The 9,312-nt window shown below is 51.1% G+C and overlaps 1 non-coding gene across 1 annotated transcript; it reads left to right on the forward strand.

The window, feature by feature from the left end:
• The first annotated feature begins 636 nt into the window (after nt 1-636).
• trnak-uuu (transfer RNA lysine (anticodon UUU)) lies at nt 637-709 on the forward strand. Its single transcript has one exon. It is a non-coding gene; the product is annotated as a tRNA-Lys (tRNA).
• The last annotated feature ends 8,603 nt before the right edge of the window (nt 710-9,312 follow it).

The following is a 9,312-nucleotide window of genomic DNA, read 5'->3' on the forward strand; positions in this document are numbered from 1 at the left end:
AGGCGCGAAACGTCGAAGAAGGATCTAGGCACGAATCGTCAGCCTTCCTGCTCCTCTGACGCTGCTTGGCCTGCTGTGTTCATCCAGCTCTACACCTTGTTAGCTCAGGTTCTCCAGTATTTGCAGTTCCTACTATCTCTGCGAAACACAAGGCTTGAGCTGGCGTCTAGCAAGTAACATCTGCACCACGCAAATGCTAGTTGAATCATATCTGTTAATAAACTAGGTGTTCACAAGAAACTGAACTCTGAAGAAGTCTCACTGGACTCCAAGTGGTAACTGTGCTTTGTCTCCACAGATGCTGTTACAGGTGTTGAGTTTCACCAGCAATTTCTCCATAACTTGCTTGAATGCGTTGAAATGGACATTCCATCAGCGTTGAAATGAAACGGTGAGTTGATCACTATCAGGAAGCAAACATTTAACACAACAGCGCACAAAAAGAAGAGCGTGAGTGTGTAAATTCTGCCGGATTGGAGATGGATACGTGCTGATGACACGCAATTGTGACCGAATTGTGGAGGTGGGGGATGGCACAAGAAAATAAATGTTAGAAATCCAGCAATGCTGAACAGAAATGAAAGCAGTAGCTTCTGTTCGCCACTGAGAGTCACAGCGGCAGCAGCGAATTTGCGAGCCCGGATAGCTCAGTCGGTAGAGCATCAGACTTTTAATCTGAGGGTCCAGGGTTCAAGTCCCTGTTCGGGCGCTCCTTTTAATTCAGTTAGGCTTGCCAAATATCATTACAACCTTAACAGAAGCTTGGATTAGAACTACGTACAAAACGCCGAGAATGAATCAATCATCTGACACCACTAAGCATGCTTTTTCCCCAATATGTCACAAATCCATTGCGAGGATACCGAAATCTGCGTTAGGTTTTGGAAAATGAAGATAGTCAAAATTTAACGACAAGATCAAAGAAAGGGGAAAAACGAGCGCTTTTTTTTGGTAGAGTACCAGCGAGGAGCACCAGCCAGATTGTGATCAATGGGCATTGGTCACCAGTCTCTCAGCTGCTCGGAGTCAACCGTGGTCCAGAGTAATTTGGTCATTGTTGCTGGACGTGGGGGTGTCTTTCATCTTAGTTCCAGGGCATCGAAGCTGGAATTAAAAACTCCTCTACGTTGCGGAGGTAAAGCATAGACTGGGTGACCGCTTCGCAGAACATTCACGTTCTGCTCGCAAAAATCCCCTGAACTACCCGTTGCCTGCCACTTTAACGGAACAGTGATATGGGAACTGCAGATGCTGGAGAATCCAAGATGACAAAGTGTGAAGCCGGATGAACACAGCAGGCCAAGCAGCCTTTCAGGAGCACAAAAGCTGATGTTTCGGGCCTAGACCCTTCTTCAGAGAGGGGGATAGGGTGAGGGTTCTGAAATAAATAGGGAGAGAGGGGGAGGCGAACCGAAGATGGAGAGAAAAGAAGATAGGTGGAGAGGAGAGTATAGGTGAGGAGGCAGGCGGGGATAGGTCAGTCCACGGAAGACGGACAGGTCGAGGAGGTGGGATGAGGTTAGTAGGTTGGAAATTGAGTTGCGGCTTGAGGTGGTAGGAAGGGATGGGTGAGAGGAAGAACAGGTTAGGGAGGCAGAGACAAGCTGGACTGGTTTTGGGATGCAGTGGGGGGAGGAACGAGCTGGGCCGGTTTTGGGATGCAGTGGGGGAAGGGGAGTTTTTGAAGCTTGTGAAGTCCTCACTTTAACAGAACACCCTGTTCCCTGGCCAACATCTCTGTGTCTGGCTTGCTGCAGTGTTCCAGCGAAGCTCAACAGGAGCTGGCCGAACAACATCTCAGTTTCCGCTTGGGGACCCTGCAGCCTTCCGGATTCAATACTAAATTCAATAATTTTAGATCCTCAGCTCTCCCATGTCCCATGCCCCCTACCTCGCACGCCAGGCCGTGTTACCACTTAGCCTGCCATTCCACACAATCAGTTATTAGTCACTAACAGTCCACATTTACAATCATTCACCATATCTTGGATCACCAGTCTGATCGTTATCAACTATTTGTCGGTCCAACTGTATTTCTCTGTCTTTCAGCTTCATCCTACCGTGTAATCCCGGCCCCATTCCACTCCCTCCTGCAGTGCCACAATGATGCCACCCGAAGGTTGCAGGAACAGCAACTCATATTCTGCTTGGGAACCCTGCAGCCCAACGGTATCGATGTGGGCTTCACCAGCTTCAAAATCTCCCCTTTCCCCACCGCATCCCAAAACCAGCCAGTTCGTCCCCTCCCCCCACTGCACCACACAACTAGCCCAGCTCTTCCCCTCCACCCACTGCATTCCAAAACCAGTCCAACCTGTCTCTGCCTCCCTAACCTGTTCTTCCTCTCACCCATCCCTTCCTCCCACCCCAAGCCGCACCTCCATCTCCTACCTACTAACCTCATCCCACCTCCTTGACCTGTCCGTCTTCCCTGGACTGACCTATCCCCTCCCTACCTCCCCACCTATACTCTCCTCTCCACCTATCTTCTTTTCTCTCCATCTTCGGTCCGCCTCCCCCTCTCTCCCTTTTTATTCCAGAGCCCTCTCCCCACCCCCGTCTCTGATGAAGGGTCTAGGCCCGAAACGTCAGCTTTTGTGCTCCTGAGATGCTGCTGGGCCTGCTGTGTTCATCCAGCCTCACATTTTAGTATCTCCCATTCCACTCCCCTTTATTCTGCACTTAAGCTGAAGTTTTCCCAGCCACGATCGGTTCTGAGGAAGGGCCACAGGGGCCGAAATGTTAACTTGTCTTTTATTTAAACTTCACAGATGCTGCCAGATCTGCTGAGTTTTCCAGCAAAGTTGTTTTCGCTCGAAGCTGGAATGTTTCAGTGTGGAGAAGCAGGCACAAAATGCTTTCTGCTGCTTTATCCGTGTCCAGCCCACCGTGCACTACATTGGTTCAAGTCCCTGTCCAATCCGGGTCCTTCACGCTGAATATTGCAATGAACCTGGCTTCAAACTGTATAACCGTTAGTGAGATTGAACTAATCATACATTGTCTCCACGAACTCTTTTTGAACACGAGGATGGCCACAGTGAAGATCCCCAGTTTTGGAAGTAATTTTAGGAAATGAAGATGTGGAAAGTAAAGTGGGGGGGGGGGGTGGGGGGTTGAAAAATAATGCCTACAACAGAGTAGCTTCAAGAAGCACCAGCAGAACTGTTGTCAAAAGGTGTCCAGCCAAGCTCTCTGATGCATGGAAATACAGCTGGCAATTAGGAAGGTGGATATCGTTGTTGGAGGTCAAGAGGTTTTATTGCACTCCAAGTGCGATCTGTGCTTGTTCTCCACAGATGCTGCCAGCGCTTTTGAGCTTCACCAGCGAATTCTCGATATCTCGCTGTGTGTTCGTTGAGCTGCTCAGTCCATCGGCGTTGAGTGGAAAGTGTTGATTTGGCAGCTTTTGGGAAGCAAGCAATTCGCACAACCACACGTTAAAAAATAAAGGATCATGAGAGACTGCATAATTTAGGCAGGAAGATGGGTACGCGTCGGTGTCATGCTGTCGTGAACGAAATGCGGAGGTCAGGGATGTCACAAGAAATGGTAGAAATCCAGTCATGCAAACGAGAAAATGAAAGGGTTATCTTCTGTTCACCACTGACAGTCGCGGCACGATAAGGGCCCGGCCGGGCCTGGATAGCTCAGTCGGTAGCGCATCAGACTTTTAACTTGAGGGTCAAGGCTGCAAGTCGCTATCACGAAGCATTGTATTCAAACCAGCGCTCTAATTCCCGACAAATCTCGCGGATGGAAAATCGACTGGCATTCCAACTGTAGACCGCGTGTCGAGTTGATAAAATCTTGTATTGCCTGCTGGAGATTTCTTGTCAAAATTACGACACAAGCCCAATTCGAAGATACCAAAATCTCTGTTCAGTTTTGAGAAATGAAGACAGCCGAAAAATAACCGACAAGATCAAAGAAAGAAAAAGATCCGAAAGCAGTGTGCCATCTAGGAGCGACAGACAAACTGCAATCACTGGGCTCGGGTTTTGGGGGTGTGGGGGTGGGTTTTTTGCAATGGCACTGCAGCGTGGAGTCGCACTTGGGACGTAGAAATTCGGTTATGGTTGTTGGAGGTCATTCATTTTAGTTCCAGGACATCGAAGCCGGAATTCTTCAGTGTGGAGTACGAGGCACGTCCACCTCTAACTGCTTCATCAGTGGCCATTCCAGCGACAGAACCTCACATATGACAATGTTTGCTGAGGATTGTAAGATGTGCAGCACCATTTGCGATTCGAAAGATGCAGAACCAAACTACTTTCAAAACAGAGATAGGAGGAACCGCAGATGCTGAAGAATCTGAGATAACAAGGTGTGTCGCTGGATGAACACAGCGGGCCAAGCAGCATCGGAAGAACAGGAAAGCTGACGTTTCGTGTCAAGAAACCTCCACAGAAAATGAAGTGTCTGAAGTAGGGTCTAGACGCGAAAGTCTGCTTTCCTGCTCCTCTGAGGCTACTTGATCTGCTGTGTTCATCCAGCTCTACGTTCAATACAACAGGCCTTCGGCAATCCAAAGCTTGGGCTAAAATTGTATCAGAGATAATAGAAACTGCAAATGCGAGAGAATCCGAGGTAACACGGTGTGGAGCTGGATGAACACAGCAGGCCAAGCAGCATCTTAGAAGCAAGAAGGCTGACGTTTCGGACCTAAACTCTTCGTCAGAAAGCGGGACAGGAAGAGGGTTCTGAAATAAGTAGGGACAGAGAGGGAGGCGGATTGAAAATGGATAGAGGAGAAGATAGGTGGAGAGGAGACAGTCAAGTTAAAGGAGCGGGGATGGAGCCAGTAAAGGTGAGTGTTCCTGGAGAGACAGGGAGGAGTATAGATCAGTCCAGGGAGGACGGACAGGTCAAGGGGGCGGGATGAGGTTAGCAGATAGGAAATGGAGGTGCAGCTTGAGGTGGGAGGAAGGGATAGGTGAGAGGAAGAACAATTTAGGGAGGCGGAGACGAGCTGGGCTGGTTTTGGGGTGCAGTGGAGGAAGGGGGAATGTTGGCACTGCAGGAGGCCCAGGTTGGACATCTCGTCTGAGGAATGCGATCGGGAGTTGAAATGGTTCGCAACTCGGGAGGTGCAGTTGTTTATTGTGAACCGAGCGTAGGTGTTCTGCAAAGCGGTGACCCAGCGTCCGCTTGGTGTCCCCGATGTAGAGGAGGCCACAACGCGTACAGCAGATGCAGTATACCACATTAGCAGATGTGAATGTGAACATCTGCTTGATGTGGAAAGTCTTCTTGGGGCCTGGGATCGGGGTGAGGCAGAAGGTGTAGGGGCAGGTGTAGCACTTCGTGCGGTTGCAGGGAAAGGTGTCTGGTGTGGCCGGGCTGGACGAGAGTGTGGAGCGGACAAGGGAGTCACGGAGAGAGTGCGTCTTGAGGTGGGAGGAGGGGTCGGATTGGAGATGGTGGAAGTGTCGGAAGATGATGCGTTGGGCCCGGAGGTTGGTGGGATGGTACGTGAGGGCAAGGGGGATTCTGTTTTGGATCTTATTGTGGGGACGGGATGTGAGGGGTGAGTTGCAGGAAATGCGGGAGGCACGGTCGACCACTGATGGGGGTCGGCGGGGTCGGGGGTAGGTAGTTGCGTCTTTGAAAAACGAGGACATCTGAGTTGTACCGGAGTGGAGTCCCTCATCCTGGGAGCAGATGTGACAGAGGCGAAGGAATTGGGAATAGTGGATGGCATTTTTGCAGGAAGGTGGGTGGGAGGAGGTGTATTCTAGGTAGCTGTGGGAGTCGGTTGGCTTGAAATGGATATCGGTTTCCAGGTGGTTGACTGAGATGGAGACAGGGAGGTCCAGGAAGGTGAGGGAGGTGTTAGAGATAGTCCAGGTGAACTGAAGGTTGGGTGGAAGGTGTTGGTGAAGTGTGCGAACTGTTCGATCTCCATGTGGGAGCACGAGTCGGTGCCGATACAGTCATCGAGGTAACGGAGGGAGAGGTGTGGCGTTGGTGAAGTGGATGAATTTTTCGAGCTGCTCATTGGTGAAATGGATCCAAAGCATCATCATCCGACACGTCCGCCATCAGCAATCCGACCCCACCACCCTCCCCACCCTTGTCTGCTTTCTGGGAACAACTCCCTCCTTGAATCCCTTGTCCGCTCCACACTCCTCTCCAACCCCACCACACTGCCCATTTTCCCCTGCAACCGCAGCAAGTGCTACACCTGCCCCTACACACCCCCGTCAGCCCGTCCAAGACCCCAAGAAGACGTTCCACATCAAGCAGATGTTCACCTGCACATCTGCTAATGTGGTTTACTGCATCCGCTGTTCCTGTTGTGGCCTCTTCTACATCAGGGAAACCAAGTCGAGGCTTGGAGACCGCTTTGCAGAACACCTCTGCTCGGTTCGCAAATAAGCAACTGTACCCCCCATTTGCGAACCATTTTAACTCCCCGTCGCATTCCTCAGACAAGATGTCCATCATGGGCCTCCTGCAGTGCCACAATGATGCCACCCGACGGTTGCAGGAACAGCAACTCATATTCCGCTTGGGAACCCTGCAGCCCAATGGTAGCAATGTGGACTTCACAAGCTTCAAAATCTCCCCTCCTCCCACTGCATTCAAAAACCAGACCAGCTCGTGGCCGCCTCCCGAGCCTGTTCTTCCTCTCACCTACCCCTCCTCCCACCTCAAAACTCAACCTCGTCTACTCTCTAATACCCTCATCCCGCCCCGTTGACCTGTCCGTCCTCCTGACCTCCCCACCTACACTCACCTTCACCGGCTCCATCCCCGCCTCTTTAACTTACCGACCTCGTCTCCACCTATCTTCTCCTCTATCCACACTCGATCCGCCTCACACTCCCTCCCTATTCATTTCAGAACCCTCTACCCCTCTGATGAAGGGTCTAGGCCCGAAAAATCAGCTTTCATGATCCTAAGACGGTGGTTGGCCTGCTGTGTTCATCCAGCTCCACAACTTGTAATCTCAAAGCTTGGGCTCACCGGCGGCAACTCACATCCGTTTCACGCAAATACCAGGCCTGTGATGTCTGTCGGTGAAGTTGGTGTTAACAAAGTGATCCCAAGTGCTACCTGTGATCGCTCTCCACAAATACTGCCAGAGCTGCTGCGTTTCACCAGCACTTTCACTACAACGTGCAGCCTGTGGGTTTGAGCGCACATGACACCAGGGTTGAGATGAAACTGGTGGCTTGGGAGCTTTCAGGAAGCAAACATTTAACACGGCTGCGCTCAATAAAAAAGAGCGCGAGGGAGTTTGTAACTTGTGCAGGACTGGAGATGGATACGTGCTGGTATCATGCGGGGATGTCACAAGAAAGTTAATGTTTGAAAACCAGCGAGGCAGAACAGAAATTAAAGCAATAGCTCCTGTTAACAAAGTGTGAAGCTGGATGAACACAGCAGGCCAAGCAGCATCTCAGGAGCACAAAAGCTGACGTTTCGGGCCGAAGGGTCTCGGCCCGAAACGTCAGCTTTCGTGCTCCTGAGATGCTGCTGGGCCTGCTGTGTTCATACAGCTTCACACTTTATTATCTTGGATTCCCCAGCATCTGCAGTTCCCATTATCACAGCTCCTGTTAACAACGGTGTGTCACTGCCAAGCCTCCTTAGCTGCGCCCGGATAGCTCAGTCGGTAAAGCATCAGGCCTTTAACCTGAGGGCCCAGGGTTCACGTCCCTACGCAGGCGTTGCTTTTAAATTAGAGTTCCGCTTCCCAAATACACTGACAAGAGGCAAACGTGTATCAATGTGGACTTCACGATCTCACGTTGAAACAAACGTGAAGTTTGATTCAACCATGTATTCCCACTGAAGGTTAATGTCACAAATAAATTCCAAGCCGATTGCAACGTTCTGCTCGAAGGAACTGCCACGACAAGATACCATCCTGTTCCCTGGTAAAAATCTCTGTCTCTAGCTGGCTGCAATGTTCCAAAGAAGATCAACGCAAGGTGGAAGAATGGCCACTCGCTCCAGGACAGTGGGGCAGCAGGGTCAATAACGACTTCCAAATTATTAGGGCCTAAATTCTCTCATGTCCCAGCTCCCTGCCCACTCAACAGGACTTAGTCCCACATCGACTGCCTTTCCACACCACTTGTTGTTTGTCACTAATAGTCTCCATTAGAAACCATTCACCATCCGAATCTGAGATCATGGGAACTGCAGATGCTGGAGAATTCCAAGATAATAAAATGTGAGGCTGGATGAACACAGCAGGCCCAGCAGCATCTCAGGAGCACAAAAGCTGACGTTTCGGGCCTAGACCCTTCATCAGAGAGGGGGATGGGGTGAGGGTTCTGGAATGAATAGGGGGAGAGGGGGAGGCAGACTGAAGATGGAGAGTAAAGAAGATAGGTGGAGAGGAGAGTATAGGTAGGGAGGGGATAGGTCAGTCCAAGGAAGACGGACAGGTCAAGGAGGTGGGATGAGGTTAGTAGGTAGATGGGGGTGCGGCTTGGGGTGGGAGGAAGGGATGGGTGAGAGGAAGAACAGGTTAGGGAGGCAGAGACAGGTTGGACTGGTTTTGGGATGCAGTTGGGGAAGGGGAGATTTTGAAACTGGTGAAGTCCACATTGATACCATTAGGCTACAGGGTTCCCAGGCGGAATATGAGTTGCTGTTCCTGCAACCTTCGGGTGGCATCATTGTGGCACTGCAGGAGGCCCATGATGGACATGTTATCTAAAGAATGGGAGGGGGAGTGGAAATGGTTTGCGACTGGGAGGTGCAGTTGTTTGTTGCGAACTGAGTGGAGGTGTTCTGCAAAGCGGTCTCCAAGCCTCCGCTTGGTTTCCCCAATGTAGAGGAAGCCACACCGGGTACAGTGGATGCAGTATACCACATTGGCAGATGTGCAGGTGAACCTCTGCTTAATGTGGAATGTCATCTTGGGGCCTGGGATGGGGGTGAGGGAGGAGTTGTGGGGGCAAGTGTAGCATTTGAGGGAGGAGGTGTGGGGGCAAGTGTAGCATTTAGCCCAGTTCGTCCCCTCCCCCCACTGCACCACACAACCAGCCCAGCTCATCCCCCCTACCCACTGCATCCCAAAACCAGTCCAACCTGTCTCTGCCTCCCTAACCTGTTCTTCCTCTCACCCATCCCTTCCTCCCACCCCAAGCCGCACCTCCATCTCCTACCTACTAACCTCATCCCACCTCCTTGACCTGTCCGTCTTCCCCGGACTGACCTATCCCCTCCCTACCTCCCCACCTATACTCTCTCCACCTATCTTCTTTACTCTCCATCTTCGGTCCGCCTCCCCCTCTCTCCCTATTTATTCCAGAACCCTCACCGCATCCCCCTCTCTGATGAAGGGTC

This window comes from Stegostoma tigrinum, chromosome 46 (assembly GCF_030684315.1).
Source record: "Stegostoma tigrinum isolate sSteTig4 chromosome 46, sSteTig4.hap1, whole genome shotgun sequence".
Taxonomy (NCBI): domain Eukaryota; kingdom Metazoa; phylum Chordata; class Chondrichthyes; order Orectolobiformes; family Stegostomatidae; genus Stegostoma; species Stegostoma tigrinum.